Raw genomic sequence first — 17,356 nt, forward strand, 5'->3', positions numbered from 1 at the left:
CTCTGATTTAAGGGCATGAAAATTAAAATTTTGAAAATTGCAAAATTTTCAAAATTTTCGCCAAATTTAAGTTTTTTTCACAAATAAATGCAAGTGATATTAAAGAAATTGTACCACAATCATGAAATACAATATGTCACGAAAAAATAATCTCAGAATCAGGGGGATCCGTTGAAGCGTTTCAGAGTAATTATCTCATAAAGTGACAGTGGTCAGAATTGTAAAAATTGGCCTGGTCATTAACGTGCAAACCACCTTGGGTTGTAAAGGGGTTAATACATACTAAACGTGGGGTTTTTTTTTACATTTTTTTATTTATTTTCCGATTTTTCTAATCTTTACCTATAAACACTGAGTCTAATAATAACCTGACACTTCCCGTTCCGTAGAGATCACTAATCAGCAGTCATCTCACGTCATGGGCAGGACAATAAAGGTGATATCTCTACTGTAAAGCACTTCCCTCCTTAGGGCAAAGAGTTTAAACCAGAGCTGTGTTATCTTATCCCGGTACAGATATCATCGGAGGGCAGCTCCCTTCTGCCCTTCCTCGCCCCTTTCATTCTTCAAAGAGAGATCAATGAGTATTAGGGAGTCAGGTGATGGGCAACAGAAATTACACTCATTTTTTGACCATTTATTTTTTATTTCGTTGATTTCTACAGGTCTTTATAATTACACCTAAACCAAATATGTATAATGTTTTTATTATTTCTGTACTTTGTATCAGTTTATTAAAAAAACATGTTTTTTTTTTTATTTTATTTCTGCAAAAGTCTGATTTGTATATCGATAAAAGTGTGTCCACACCAGTTGGATGCGATGGATTTCACCAAGTCTTATCCACTTGCTGCTGATCAAATCTAAAGCAGAAATTAAATGCTATGGGTTTAACACCTGCAGTGTGTCAATTTACGACAAGGATGTTCACTGCGGATTTAAAATACAAAGGCTGTAATTAGTGGTAAGCCCACGGGAAATGTGGAGACATGACCCCTGTGGACCTACCTGAAGGGACAGAGCCATCTGGTTTTAGGACATCTGTGCCTCCTTGGATCTCCTCTGCCTTCACCTCGATTACCTGTCTGCCCTTGAGCTGCAGATCTGAGTAATGTACAGCAGACTAGTTTCTTGGGACATCCTGTATGACAACTCCATTCCCATATAATAAACTATGGTTGTTAGGCAATGTAACCATAGCAAACAGTCTGTCTGATATGACTCAGCGAAGATTTGGAAATCCAACTCTGAGGAAAAAAATTACAGCATGCCCGAGTTTGATCTGATATTCGGAGTCCGTGGAAAACATTGGACTGCACTCGGATGACATCTGAGTGCAGTTCAATTTTCACGGACTGACAGAATGGAGAAGATGGACAATTTTTTCCATCTTCTCCTCATCCGAGAGAATCGGATCACATTCTGATCAGAGTGTGAATAGGATAATTGGCCCGATTCTCTCGGATGAGAGAATATGCACTGGTAAGACTCTAGCCTTAGGTGTTCTCTAATAGAATGCCTGTCAGTGTTTTGGTAACAGGCATAATACAAGGCAGTACAAAAGTAGTGCACTGCATTATATGAGTAATCCCTGAAGTTAAAGTCCCCAAGTGGGACTAAAATAAAAAGTAAAAAAAAAAAAAAGTTAAAAAATGCAAAAAAAAGAAAAAGTAAAAAAGTTATATTTTTTTCCAATTAAAAAGACCTTATAATGAAAAAATATATAAAGAAAAAGAATGCATATTAATGATATTGCTGTGTCCGAAATTATTTGACGGATTTAATTACCATATTATATAACCCACACAGTGAACACACTGTGAAAAAAAAATAAAAATGACAAAATTAGTGTTTTTGCTTGACACTTTTCAAAATAGGAAATAAAATTTTTAACAAAAACAATATGGCAATAATAAAAGTAGTATATTATATCTTATTATTTATTTATTATGCTTACTTATATGGCGCCATTAATTCCACAGCTCTTTACAGATATTGTCATTGCTGTCCCCATTAGGTCTTAGATTATAAGTTCCCTATCAGTATGTCTTCGGAGTGTGGGAGGAAACTCAAGAAACCGGAGGAAACCCACGCAAACACGGGGAGGACATACAAACTCCTTGCAGATGTTGTCCTTGGTGGGATTTCAACACAGGTTACCAGTGCTGCAATGCTGAGCACTGAGCCACCGTGCTGCCAGGTATGTATGTATCTAATCTATTTATCTATCACCTATATCTATCTATATATATATAATTGTGATAATGCTACTCACTTGAGTGTATGGTGAGGAAACACAGGAACCGTTTCCATTTAAATGTCCAGGCTGGTTTATTGAAGCTTCATAAACTAGCCACAAGCAAAGGAACATAAATGGCCTTTCAGTGCAGGCAAAACAAGGTAAACAGTTCTAACAAAGTCACTTTAGAGACAGTCCAGGACACTCAGTCTGGATATCATCCAGTATGCCGGCTCAGTTTGGAGACATTACACAGGAGGTCTTCTTACCTCCACACACAGACCATGTGTCAAACAGACTCCATTTTACCCCGTGAACCATACCCAGGGGTTGAGTATGTGGGCAGCCAGACCCACTCATCTCTCAAGCTGCCTGTAAAACCTGGCCCAGATGCACAAAACAATTCTCTTAGTGCTATGTGCACTAGAGCAATACTCCAGGTTTACATCACAGAGGACAACCACCTTTGTGATACATACTTCCCATCAACTATGGGTCCGGTAGCCACCTAACGAGATATATATATATATATATATATATATATATATATATATATATACAGTACAGACCAAAAGTTTGGACACACCTTCTCATTTAAAGATTTCTCTGTATTTTCATGACTATGAAAATTGTACATTCACACTGAAGGCATCAAAACTATGAATTAACACATGTGGAATTATATACTTAACAAAAAAGTGTGAAACAACTGAAATATGTCTTATATTCTAGGTTCTTCAAAGTAGCCACCTTTTGCTTTGATGACTGTGACGCGCCCCCTGGGCCGCGCGTGTGTGGCGATACCCGGAACCGGACCCGTTGCGAATGCTGGGGGTTGTAGTCCTCATGTGGCGAGGGACCCGGTTCCGTGGCTCAGGGTGGTCAACTCAAATGGCAGTCTATATGCTGAATGTCCGACTACGCCACCCGTGGATTGCGGTCAGGATGAACCGCCGCTGCAGGGCAGACCGCTGAGGCTGGTGTTGTGGGTGCAGCAGAGTGTAGTACAACTCCCCACGGGAGGAGTGTAGCCTCAGGGCAGTGTATGCGGAGGATGGGGGTGATAGTGCAGGAGTAGCAGTGACGATACAGAGTCAGGGATGCAGTCCAGGGTCTTTACTCACAGTTCTTATTATCCAGACCACTTCTGCAGGTAATGGCTGCCCACGTCGTACTGTGCTCACCAGGTGAGGGGCTCGGCCTACTCCCAGATAACTTTGGAGCGCTTCACAGGACCCCCTTTGTGTGTCCTTTCTCTGGCCTGTCATACCCCGCCAGTGACCTCACTTCTGTCCGGCAGCCTCGGGCCTTCTCTTGGTAAATTTGGCGCCAGTCTCCCTGACCCTATATGGTGCCTTCCTAGCGGGTGTAGTGAGGGGCTCCGCCACGTGAAATGTCACAGCCTCCGGTTTCTAGCTGAGCGTAGTTCCCCGCCTCCACTAGTTTCGGGGACCAGTCTCCGCCTTTGGCCTGACCCTCCTACGCAGGTAGATTCGGGCGTGAGGTGGCGTCTCGCCGGTCCTCACCCCTGGGGTCCCTTCGTTCCTGGAGCCTCCTCCGCTCCTCGTCCTTCCTTCTCCTTCCTCCAGGCTCCGGCCTCTCCCTTAGTCCTGCCTGTGGAGCAGAGCCCATGCAGAGCCTCTGCTCCCACCTCCTGCTCCCTCTTCTGTCTGACTGAACTCAACTACTGATCTAAGATGGTGCCCACCTTTTATACCCCCCTCTAGGTGCATCCAGGAACTGCTTCCTCCTTGCTCCTGCACTACAGGGTTCCCCCTTCCTCGGTGTTCCCTCCCCCCACTCCAGCAAGGGACAGGGACTGTCGCGCTCTGCTTTGAGCATATCGGTCGCCCTGCCCCCCGGAAATGTGGTGTAATGCATGCAGGTGTCAGGGTCCTGATCCACACTCCATCCTTACCGGAGAGTGAGATATCGCACATCTGGTTGAGATGCAATACCTCTGTAGCAACCGAGCCCTCTGGGTGCTACAACTGCTTTGCACACTCTTGGCATTCTCTTGAAGAGCTTCAAGAGGTAGTCACCGGAAATGGTTTTCACTTCACAGGTATGCCCTGTCAGGTTTAACAAATGGGATTTCTTGCCTTATAAATGGGGTTGGGACCATCAGTTGTGTTGTGCAGAAGTCAGGTGGATACACATCTGATAGTCCTACTGAATAGACTGTTAGCTGCTTTTTTCTTGCCATAATACAAATTCTAAGTAAAGAAAAACAAGTGGCCATCATTACTTTAAGAAATGAAGGTCAGTCAGTGTAAAAAATTGGGAAAACGTTGAAAGTGTCCCAAAGTGCAGTTGCAAGAACAATCAAGTGCTACAAAGAAACTGGCTCACATGAGGACCGCCCCAGGAAAGGAAGACCAAGAGTCTGTGCTTTGGTCTGATGAGTCCAAATTTGAGATCTTTGGTTCCAACCACCGTGTCTTTGTGCAACGCAGAAAAGGTGAACGGATGGACTCTACATGCCTGGTTTCCACCGTGAAGCATGGAGGAGGAGGTGTGATGGTGTGGGGGTGCTTTGCTGGTGACACTGTTGGGGATTTATTCAAAATTGAAGGCATACTGAACCAGCATGGCTACCACAGCATCTTGCAGCGGCATGCTATTCCATCTGGTTTGCGTTTAGTTGGACCATCATTTATTTTTCAACAGGACAATGACCCCAAACACACCTCCAGGCTGTGTAAGGGCTATTTGACCAAGAAGGAGAGTGATGGGGTGCTATGCCAGATGACTTGGCCTCCACAGTCACCAGACCTGAACCCAATCGAGATGGTTTGGGGTGAGCTGAACCGCAGAGTGAAGGCAAAAGGGCCAACAAGTGCTAAGCACCTCTGGGAACTCCTTCAAGATTGTTGGAAGACCATTTCCGGTGACTACCTCTTGAAGCTCATCAACAGAATGCCAAGAGTGTGCAAAGCAGTCATCAAAGCAAAAGGTGGCTACTTTGAAGAACATAGAATATAAGACATATTCTCAGTTGTTTCACACTTTTTGTTAAGTATATAATTCCACACGTGTTAATTCATAGTTTTGATGCCTTCAGTGTGAATGTACAATTTTCATAGTCATGAAAATACAGAACAATCTTTAAATGAGAAGGTGTGTCCAAACTTTTGGTCTGTACTGTATATACTCACCGTATACACAGACTATAAGACGCACTTTGTTCCTCCAAAAATTTTGGAGGAAAGTGGGGGGTGCATCTTATAGTCAGTCTGAATGTGGCTGTGGATGGTGAGGGTGTGGGGGGAGTGGCAGAAGCAGAGGAGCGGGGCACAGGTGCAGGAGCAGCCTGCTGCAGCTAACACTGTGCCCTCTGTTAAAATAAAATGAATATTCACTGCTCCCCATGCCCATGGGCGTGGGGAGCTCTGAATATTCATTCTCCTTAATATCATGCACAGTGTCAGCAGCAGCTGCTGGCTTCTTGCAGCGGCTGGGCGATTTCATGTGCCTGCTATTAAAGAGCATGAATATTCACTACTCCCCACTCCCATGGGGAGTAGTGAATATTCATTCTCTTTAGTAGAGGGCACATGTGATTGCCCGGCCGCTGCATGAGCCGGGGCTTCGGCTGACACTGTGCGCGCTATTAAGGAGAGTGAATAGTCACTGCTTCCCATGTCCATAGTCCCGTCACATTCCGGCAACTGATCTCTGCATCTGAGGGTGCATGGCAGTGACGTCATGCGCGGCTCACACACTGAGATCAGCTGCTGGCAGCAGAGCTGGATGCAGCGATGGAGCAGAGGGAAGGAAGGTGAGTAGAATTGTTTATTTTTTTTGTGTGCAGCGTGATCGGGATGGGGATGGGGGTGCCATGCATACCAAGATGGGGATGGGGTGGCCATGCATACCAGAATTGTGGTGCCATGCATACCAGGATGGGGATGAGGGGTGAAATGCATACCAAGATGGGGATGGGAGTGCCATGCATACTAGGATGGGGATGGGGGTGCCATGTATACCAGGATGGGGATGGGGTTGCCATGCATACCAGGATGGGGATGGGGGTGCCATGCATACCAGGATGGGGACTGGGGTTCCATGCATACCAGGATGGGGATGAGGGGTGCCATGCATACCAGGAGGGGGATGGGGGTGCCATCCATACCAGGATGGGGATGAGGGTACCATGCATACCAGGATGGGGGACCATGTATACCAGGATGGGGATGGACCCACGTATAACAGGAAGGGGGGCCATATATACCAGGATGGGGCATATATATGCCAGGATGGGGGATATAGATACAGAATTGGGAGACATTACCCCTATAACAGTCTCAGTAGCAGACCCCCTCCCCCATAACAGTGCATTATGACCACATTTTTTTATTTAATTTTTTTTTCTATTTTCCTACTGTAAAACTTAAGTGCATCTTATAGTCAGAAAAATATGGTAATATCACTTATTTAAAATGGCTTTTTTCTTGAGATGGTGCCCTCTTTGGAAAGACAATGAATTCTAGAACTCAGCAGGCCCATCTAGAGCCATTACAAACAGAGTGATCTATTTCAAGTGTTTATTTCTGTTAATGTTGATGATTAGGGCTTACAGTCAATGAAAACACGAAATTCATTATCTCAGTAAATCAAAATAATTAACAAAAAACACCTGCAAAGGCTTCCTAAGCATTTTAAAAGTTCCCTTAGTCTGTTTCAGTAGGCTCCACAATCATGGAAGACTGCTGACTTGACAGATGTCCGGAAGGCAGTGATTGACACATTCCACAAGGTCTCAGAGTTCCAATTTTCATTTGAAAAGCAAGGTTCCAGAGTCTGGAGGAAGAGTGGAGAGGCACACAATCCAAGCGGCTTGAGGTGCAGTGTAAAGTTTCCACAATCAGTGATGGTTTGGGGAGCCATGTCATCTGCTGGTGTAGGTCCACTGTGTTTTATCAAGACCAAAGTCAGCGCAGCCGTCTACCAGGAAATTTTAGAGCACTTCATGCTTCCCTTGGCCGACAAGCTTTTTGGAGATGGAAATGTCATTCTCCAGGACTTGGCACCTGTCCACACTGCCAAAAGTACCAATACCTGGTTTAAAAACAACAGTATCACTGTGCTTGATTGGCCAGCAAACTCGCCTGACCTTAACCTTGATCTTGTCAAGAGGAAGATGAGAGACACCAACAGGAGCCCCGACCAAGTACTGAGTGCATTTACAGAACATACATTTCAGTAGGTCAACATTTTGGATTTTAATAACATTTTTCAAGCTGTTGTTATAAAGTATTCTAATTTACTGAGATAATGACTTTTGTGTTTTCATTGGCTGTAAGCCATAATCATCAACATTAACAGAAATAAACACTTGAAATAGATCACTCTGTTTGTAATGACTCTATATAATATATGAGTTTCACTTTTTGTATTGAAGAACTGAAATAAAATAACTTTTTGATGATATTCTAATTTAGTGAGAAACACTTGTATTTCCTTTGGCAATGGCGATTGACTTAGCATTTAAGCTCACATACACGTAGAACAGAAGGGTTTATTCAACTATATCATCTCATTAGATACTTCATATTTTTGCATTTACAAGAGTAAAACTTTTGCCTGACACTTTATTGCCTCTTGTATAAAGGCTAAGTTCACATGGGCAGTTTTCATCCTGAAGAAAACGGACAATTTTTCAATCTGTATGCCAATCCTGTGTCATCCGGATGACATTAATTTCTATACATCAGCAGTAGTGTAGCTACCGGGGTGGCAGAGGGGGTGGTCGCCCAGGGCCCCACAATCTGAGGGGCCCTACCGGAGATACGCTAGTGTAACTGTATCGACGTGCTCTGAGGCAGAGCAGGGAGACTCCGCTATGGGACTCTTGAGCAGGAGGAATGGGGGCCCCTGGTGTCAGCATCGGGCCCCCGCCCATCACCGCAAGTTCAATAACGAGAAAAGAGCGTGACGCTCCCTCTCACATCAGTCCCCCTCTACGTCTGATAGCACTGACAGTGGGCGCGACGACATCATCACTTGGCGCCCGCTGTCCTGAGATGTACGGGCGTTCGGAGCAGCGGGGGTACGAGGAGGAGAGAGGAGTATTGTATTTATTTATGGGGGTGCATCATACTATATAGAGTCTGCCTATGGGGTGCATTATACTATATAGAGTCTGCTTGTGGGGGTGCATTATACTATATAGAGTCTGCCTGTGGGGGTACATTATACTATATTGAGTCTGCCTGTGGGGGTGCATTATACTATATTAAGTCTGCCTGTGGGGGTGCATTATACTATATAGAGTCTGCCTGTGGGGGTGCATTATACTATATAGAGTCTGCCTGTGGGGGTGCATTATACTATATAGAGTCTGCCTGTGGGGGTGCATTATACTATATAGAGTCTCCCTGTGGGGGTGCATTATACTATATAGAGTCTGCCTGTGGGGGTACATTATACTATATTGAGTCTGCCTGTGGGGGTGCATTATACTATATTAAGTCTGCCTGTGGGGGTGCATTATACTATATAGAGTCTGCCTGTGGGGGTGCATTATACTATATAGAGTCTGCCTGTGGGGTTGCATTATACTATATAGAGTCTGCCTATGGGACTGCATTATACTATATAGAGTCTGGCTATGGGCGGTACATTATACTATATAGAGTCTGCCTGTGGGGGTGCATTATACTATATAGAGTCTGCCTGTGGGGGTGCATTATACTATATAGAATCTGCCTGTGGGGGTGCATTATACTATATAGAATCTGCCTATGGGGGTGCATTATACTATATAGAGTCTGCCTATGGAGGTGTATTATACTATATGGAGGCCTATGGGGGTGCATTATACTATATAGAGGCCTATGGGGAGTGCATTATTCTATATTGAGGACTATCTGGTGCATTATACTATATGGAGGCTATTTAGGGAACCATCATGCAGTGAGGGGATTACAGTGAGGGCCATCATACAGTGTGGGAGATAATGTGGGGTCTTTGTACAGTGTGGGGGCCATCATACAGTGTTGGAGCCATCAGATGTGGGCTATTAAGGGGTCAGTATACTGTGTGGGGGGTACTATACAGTGAGGGGGCATTATCCTGTGTATAAGAGAGCATCATACTGTGTAGAGGGGAGCTGTACAGGGGGAGACTCGGGACATTATTAAATGTTAAGTGGGCACTTATCATTATAGGGAAAATCAGGTTATTGTGACTGTCAAAGGGGCACACAGAGGGCATTATTATTTTCTAGGGGCAAAATGTGGGCACTGTTTTCTAGGGTACTTGCACACGGCATTACTATATTCTATAGGTTTGTTTTACCATATAGAGGGCACACAGTACCACACAGCAGGTGCAGTAATAGAGACACATATGGCAGCAGCGACTCAGCAGGATGCGACGTTTGTGCAGGTTGGGGATAGATGGGGAGAGCGCCTGAAATGTGGACGTCAAATGTGTCTTTATTGTAATCTCTGCAGACGAGTCCTGACTGGAGAAGTTGTAGTAGTAAAAAACCTGACCAACACCTCCTAAGTGTGAACTGGTGCCAGATGTAGTAACTGCATAATATACATAAAGAAAGTGCAGCAGCACTCTCTAAGGGCCAAGATACATACAAACAATGAAAACATTTCATTGTTTGTATGTATCTTGGCCTTTACAGAGTGCTGCTGCGCTTTCTTTATGGAGAAGTTGTCGTGTCGGTCTGGGCCAGATGGAAAAGTGAACGATTTAATCAGAAAGAACATCAGCTGTAAATCACGATCTATAACTCTCCTATAATCTCTTATATGTTCTGCAGGACTGGTATCTATCAATATATGGTCACCATATGGCGGTAATATCAGTGTTGGTCTTTGTATAGAGATTATTTTAAGTAACAGCCCGGTCATCTGCTGAGGTTCCCCTACATCCACTATTAGGGTGCGCCACCATAGTTGTAATCAGGGTTACCTGGTTAGGGGCCCACTCAGAAGTTTCGCCCAGCCTGAACCAAAACCCTAGCTACGCTTCTGATCAGCACTTAATATAATGTACAAGACCAAATACAGTTTCTTGTGTTAATAATGACAATGTACCCATAAAAATTGGATGCTATACAGATGATCTGTATGGAATCCATTTTTTTGGACACCCATTGACTTGAATAGGTGAGTCTCATCTGAAATAAGGGAGACACTAGTGCGTGCCTTGATTTTTTTGACGCAGACATTTGGTTCATGTCGAAGCAAGGATCACCAAGCTATGACTTGCCTACTTTGGACACATCATATGAAGAGAGCAATCACTGGAGAAGGATATCATGGTCGGAAGAATAGAAGGAACAAAGGGAAAAGGAAGATCAGCATCCGATGGCTTGATACAATTAAGATAATGATGGAGAAGACCGCGGTGGACCTATCTAGGCTTGCACAAGACCGATCTTCCTACAGAACGTTCATCCATTAAGTCGCCATGGCTTGATATCGTGCTGAAGGCCGTTAATAATAATAATAATAATAATATCAATAAAAAAAACAAAAAAACGGGTCATCTGAATGGCCCTATACAATAGTATTGGTCTGAGTGCTGTCAGCTTTTTTCACGGATAGCACTCAAACCAAAAATACGGTAGTGTGAACGTTGTCAAAGACTGTGGTACTGCACTTAGGTAGACTAGCTAGTCCGCTTTGGAAGAACTATCCTCCATCTTTACTGGTGCGATCTTACTCTTGCAGAACTGTTGCAGATGTTCTTCTGATAAGGGGGATGATGAATCAACACAACATATTAGTACATGAAAAAGCTTTTTGGAAATGTTTACATATCCACCAGCCTGGACATGTTAAATGTGATCCGTCTTACTTACTACTCCAAGCCATTTCATCTATATTTTTGGATAACAATAACTCCCACTTGGTTTATGGATGAGACTTCCTAGTAACAACATACAGATGTAATTAGGAGACTGGGAGACACTGCTGCTATGTTGACTCACACCTGGTGTAGATAATGTATGAGACAACAGTGAAATGTAAAGTACATTTATGTGTAATTTACCTTACACAAAAGGAAATGAACCCGGCCTTCATAGCTAATTAATGTGGTTTCTGAAGAATAGTCATGGCATGTATCTGACTTATTTACAATATTTTTGGGCTTGTGAGTTATCATAGATTTGTGTTTCATTTGTATGATATTTTCCACCTAAATGTTTTTTTTGCACCCAAGTGAGTAACACATCAGAATGAGTGACCACTAGAGCTGGGCTCATCGATTCGCGGGACTCCAGAACATTGGCTAGGTCAATAGTCTCTAGGCGATGGACACGAAGCTCGTGAATCCGAGATCCCCAGCGTGGCTTTTGTTTAGCCGGTCTGGTGGAACGTCATCATTGCAGCATAATGCACAGATGAAATGATGCCAGCCTGGCTAATCCCAGAAGGTAAGAGATTTGTGAGCCTCCCGTCCAGAGACTACTGACCTAGCCAATGGACTGTCCAGAGACTACTGACCTAGCCAATGGACTGTCCAGAGACTACTGACCTAGCCAATGGACTGTCCAGAGACTACTGATCTAGCCAATGGACTGTCCAGAGACTACTGACCTAGCCAATGGACCGTCCAGAGACTACATACCTAGCCAATGGACTGTCCAGAGACTACTGACCTAGCCAATGGACTGTCCAGAGACTACTGACCTAGCCAATGGACTGTCCAGAGACTACATACCTAGCCAATGGACTGTCCAGAGACTACTGACCTAGCCAATGGACTGTCCAGAGACTACTGACCTAGCCAATGGACTGTCCAGAGACTACTGACCTAGCCAATGGACTGTCCAGAGACTACTGACCTAGCCAATGGACTGTCCAGAGACTACTGACCTAGCCAATGGACTGTCCAGAGACTACTGATCTAGCCAATGGACTGTCCAGAGACTACTGACCTAGCCAATGGACCGTCCAGAGACTACATACCTAGCCAATGGACTGTCCAGAGACTACATACATAGCCAATGGACTGTCCAGAGACTACTGACCTAGCCAATGGACTGTCCAGAGACTACTACCTAGCCAATGGACTGTCCAGAGACTACTGACCTAGCCAATGGACTGTCCAGAGACTACTGACCTAGCCAATGGACTGTCCAGAGACTACTGACCTAGCCAATGGACCATCCAGAGACTACACACCTAGCCAATGGACCGTCCAGAGACTACATACATAGCCAATGGACTGTCCAGAGACTACATACCTAGCCAATGGACTGTCCAGAGACTACTGACCTAGCCAATGGCCGTCCAGAGACTACTGACCTAGCCAATGGACTGTCCAGAGACTACTGACCTAGCCAATGGCCGTCCAGAGACTACTGACCTAGCCAATGGACCATCCAGAGACTACATACCTAGCCAATGGACTGTCCAGAGACTACATACATAGCCAATGGACTGTCCAGAGACTACATACCTAGCCAATGGACTGTCCAGAGACTACTGACCTAGCCAATGGACCGTCCAGAGACTACTGACCTAGCCAATGGACTGTCCAGAGACTACTGACCTAGCCAATGGCCGTCCAGAGACTACATACCTAGCCAATGGACTGTCCGGACTACATACCTAGCCAATGGACTGTCCAGAGACTACTGACCTAGCCAATGGACTGTCCAGAGACTACTGACCTAGCCAATGGACTGTCCAGAGACTACATACCTAGCCAATGGACCGTCCAGAGACTACATACCTAGCCAATGGACTGTCCAGAGACTACTGACCTAGCCAATGGACTGTCCAGAGACTACTGACCTAGCCAATGGACTGTCCAGAGACTACTGACCTAGCCAATGGACCGTCCAGAGACTACATACCTAGCCAATGGACTGTCCAGAGACTACATACATAGCCAATGGACTGTCCAGAGACTACATACCTAGCCAATGGACTGTCAAGAGACTACTGACCTAGCCAATGGACCGTCCAGAGACTACTGACCTAGCCAATGGACTGTCCAGAGACTACTGACCTAGCCAATGGCCGTCCAGAGACTACATACATAGCCAATGGACTGTCCAGACTACAAACCTAGCCAATGGACTGTCCAGAGACTACATACCTAGCCAATGGACTGTCCAGAGACTACATACCTAGCCAATGGACTGTCCAGAGACTACATACCTAGCCAATGGACTGTCCAGAGACTACATACCTAGCCAATGGACTGTCCAGAGACTACTGACCTAGCCAATGGACCGTCCAGAGACTACTGACCTAGCCAATGGACCGTCCAGAGACTACATACCTAGCCAATGGCCGTCCAGAGACTACATACATAGCCAATGGACTGTCCAGAGACTACATACCTAGCCAATGGACCGTCCAGAGACTACATACCTAGCCAATGGCCGTCCAGAGACTACATACATAGCCAATGGACCGTCCAGAGACTACATACCTAGCCAATGGCCGTCCAGAGACTACATACCTAGCCAATGGACTGTCCAGAGACTACTGACCTAGCCAATGGACTGTCCAGAGACTACATACCTAGCCAATGGACCGTCCAGAGACTACAGATCTAGCCAATGGACCAGAATCCCATGAATCGATGCGCCCATCTCTGATGACAGCCATATATCCTTTTAGGCTTTGTTTACACATCAGTGTTTGGCTAAAGTTCAGAAGAGTGCTCATAATTCTGGTCTGTAAAAAAATTCAGCCTTGCGTATTCTGCGTTTTTTTTCCAAATTGCTAATGTGCATGAGCAAATAGGCTACAACTGGTCGCTGCACACAAACAGAATATGCAGTGAAAACACAGGCGCGTAAATCTAACCATGGTTGTCCACATTTCATTTTTTTTAGCTGACCGATGGTCAACATAAAAAAAGAGACATCCTTTTCTGGTCTGTTTTGTGGACAGGATTTGCCAATTTCAATGATTTGTTATAAGAAAATAAATAAAAGAAAGACAGCATTCTGATGGTACGAGTGTGTTGGTTTTTCACTGGTTGCTAGAAGTCATAGAAGTTTAGGAAACCTGTCAGATAATTTTTTGTATACAAGTAAAAAGAAAAATATACAGATTGTAAAAATGGACACAGACTAAAAGCAAATGAATACGAGACCCAGCACAGAAAAAAAGCAGTTCATGTGAACAAGGTCTAAGGCTATTTTCACACATCTTGTTTTTTTTCAGCGTTTTTTTTCTGAAAGCAAAACCTGATCTCTTGCCAAAGTTTGTTCAAGATTTTTCTTGCTTTTTTGCTTGTTTTTGGTGCGTTTTTTTCACTGTCCTTTTGTCTCTTTATGCATGTACATAAAGTTTACCACCCAATACTTCCAATGGGTGAAAAAATGCTGAAAAAAACCGCTGAAAGAAGTAACATGTTCTATTTTGCAAAAAAACATGCAAAGCACAAAATCCTGATAACAAAAACCATGATGTGAGCATGAGATTTCAGGAATCTCATAGACTTTGCTGGTACTCTAAAACGCAGCTGAAAATGTGCATAATAGAACACATCAAAAAATGCTGAAAAGAACAAGATGTGTGAACATAGCCTAACTCTTTTTTTTTCCTTCTCAGCTTTCTATTGTCAGAATTGTAGTCTATGTCACAGTTCTTCTGGTCCCAGGGGAAAATAAAAAATAGAATAAGAGCAAAAAATTGTCACTTTTGTCATCATGATAGGGCCTCTTCATGACCTGGCGATTTTTCAGTTTTTTCATTTTTTCTTCCCCTTCTTCCAAGAGCCATAACTTTTTTTTATTTTTGTGGCCATGTAGCCATATGAGGGCTTGTTTTTTGAGGGACAAGTTGTACTTTTGAAGGACACCATTCATTTTATCATGTGATGCACTGGAAAGAGGGAAATTGCAAAAAATGTGCCACTCCACAATAGTTTTTTTTTGTTATTTACCATGTTCACTATATGCTAAAACTGACCTGGCAATAAGATTCTCCATGTTAGTATGATTACGCTGGTACCAAACCTCTATTTTTTTTATTTAAAGGGAATCTGCCACCCCCTGGGAGATATCCGGCCTCTAATATGGGTATACAGGGTATAGAGCAGTAAATCTATACTTACCTGTATGGCCCATAGCAGAGGTCTGATTGCAGAGAAAAGTGTTTTTATATAGTCTGTTTTCCAGAGGCTTGGTGTCCCCTGGACGCCAAGAAATCCCTGTCCATCTGTTTATTTTTCCCTTAAATCCCTGCCTATGTGATTAATTACCATATCCCCCCTCCCCTGCATGTCACAGGGCCCTGTGACGTGCACTGTGCTCCGACCTCCGGGCATGCGCAAGGCGCCGCTTACATAGAGCTCACATAGAGCGCGCTTTGCTTCATCCCTACCCGTCTCTCTGTTCTCTGCGCTGCAGGGTTCTATTGCGCAGGCGCCGGGGGGTCACTGTCACTTTCTAGCGCCTGCGCAATAGAAACCTGCAGCACAGAGCACAGGCAGACGGGGTCTGGATGAAGCAAAGCGCACTCTGTGAGCTCTATGTGAGTGGCGCTTTGGGCATGCCCGGAAATCAGGGAGCACAGTGCACGTTCCCCCCCGAATATGGTCATTAATCACATAGGCAGGGATTTTGGGGAATAATAAACAGATAAGCCTGTGGAAAACAGAGTTTATAAAAACACATTTCTCTGCAATCATATCTCTACTTTGGGCCATACAGGTATGTATAGATTTACTTTTCTATACCCTGTATGGCCATAGTAGAGATCCGATATAGCCCAGGGGGTGACAGATTCCCTTTAAGTGGTGAAAAAATGACTATTTTTTTGCAACCTGAGTGGATGTTTTGGGGATGTTGTTTTGATCGCCTATTATTGTATTTTGTTGCAATGGGGTTTCGATCCCCTTTCTCATTACACCTTTTACTAATCAGATTAATTTATGCTATATTTTGATAGATCAGACTTTTGCGAATGAAGCAATGCCAAATATGTATATTTTTTATTGTTTTATTTTTAATGGGACAAAAGTGGGATGATTTGAACTTGTGTTTTTTTTTCATATTTTTAAAAACATATATTTTTTAACTTTTTACTGGATTTAATAGTCCTCTTAGGGGGCTTGAAGCTGCGATCATCTGATCGCTTGTACTATACATAGCAGTGCATCAGCACTGCGATCTTCCATGAATGCCAGCATACTCGGTGAAAGGGTTAAGAAAACATACTCGCTCATCACTAATGCCAGCTAAAAGCTGGCTTTCACAGGAGAATCATCATGACAAACACAGAAGTCTTCAGCAGACCTCTGGCTGTCATGGCAGCCCATCGGCGCCCCAGAATCACGCCGATGGGCGCGTGGAATGACATGCCCCCCTGCCGGCATGGTCTGAATGCTGTTGTCAGAGATTGACAGCGGCATTTAACAGGTTAATAGCAGCTGGCGGAGCTCTGCTCCACCTCCGGCTGTTAGGAGGAACATGATAGCTGATTAAATCAGCCCCGGGAAAGATGCGGGCTCGCATGCCGATCTTGCATCTTTCCCGGCAGATGATGGCTGATTTAAAGTTAGAGACACGACATATTATGTAAATGTACGTCATATGTTGTGAAGGGGTTAAATGATAAAATAAATAAAATGACATTAAAATAAGTCCATCTGTAGAATGAAATAGCTCGTGAGTCCAAGTGTATTCACTCTCTGCCAACCCAGGCTGATTGACAGCTGCAGATTGTGCGGAGCAGCGTGAGATGTCAGCAGCAGGAGGGACACTGAGGAGCTGGATCGGTGGACGATTCATTTAAACTTTCAAAAATGATAACACACCCATTCTGATATGGATGTAAAAAAGTAAGTACACCAGCCTCATCACATCAAAGAGATCTATTTACCAATGCATGCAGTTTGTATTGTAAAATATGGTGACATATCCATTTTTGCTATGACAGCTCCTATGCCACATGTGAAAACATGCCAAAATTTAGCTGCCCGCCTCGAAACCCTGTCTAGCTTCCTTACATCCTTTTCACAGCATAGAGCCCAAAACTGTGATCCACATTGAAGATGTAGCTTTACAAATAATAGACGACAATCATTTCTCATAGTCACATGTTTATTTCAGTTGTACAATGTGGTAGAACTAAGTAAGTATATGTTGTAGGCAACTACTATTGTTTTGTGACC

This window comes from Phyllobates terribilis, unplaced genomic scaffold (assembly GCF_046119375.1).
Source record: "Phyllobates terribilis strain yellow unplaced genomic scaffold, ASM4611937v1 Scaffold_2__4_contigs__length_985480577, whole genome shotgun sequence".
In the NCBI taxonomy this organism is placed as follows: Eukaryota; Metazoa; Chordata; class Amphibia; order Anura; family Dendrobatidae; genus Phyllobates; species Phyllobates terribilis.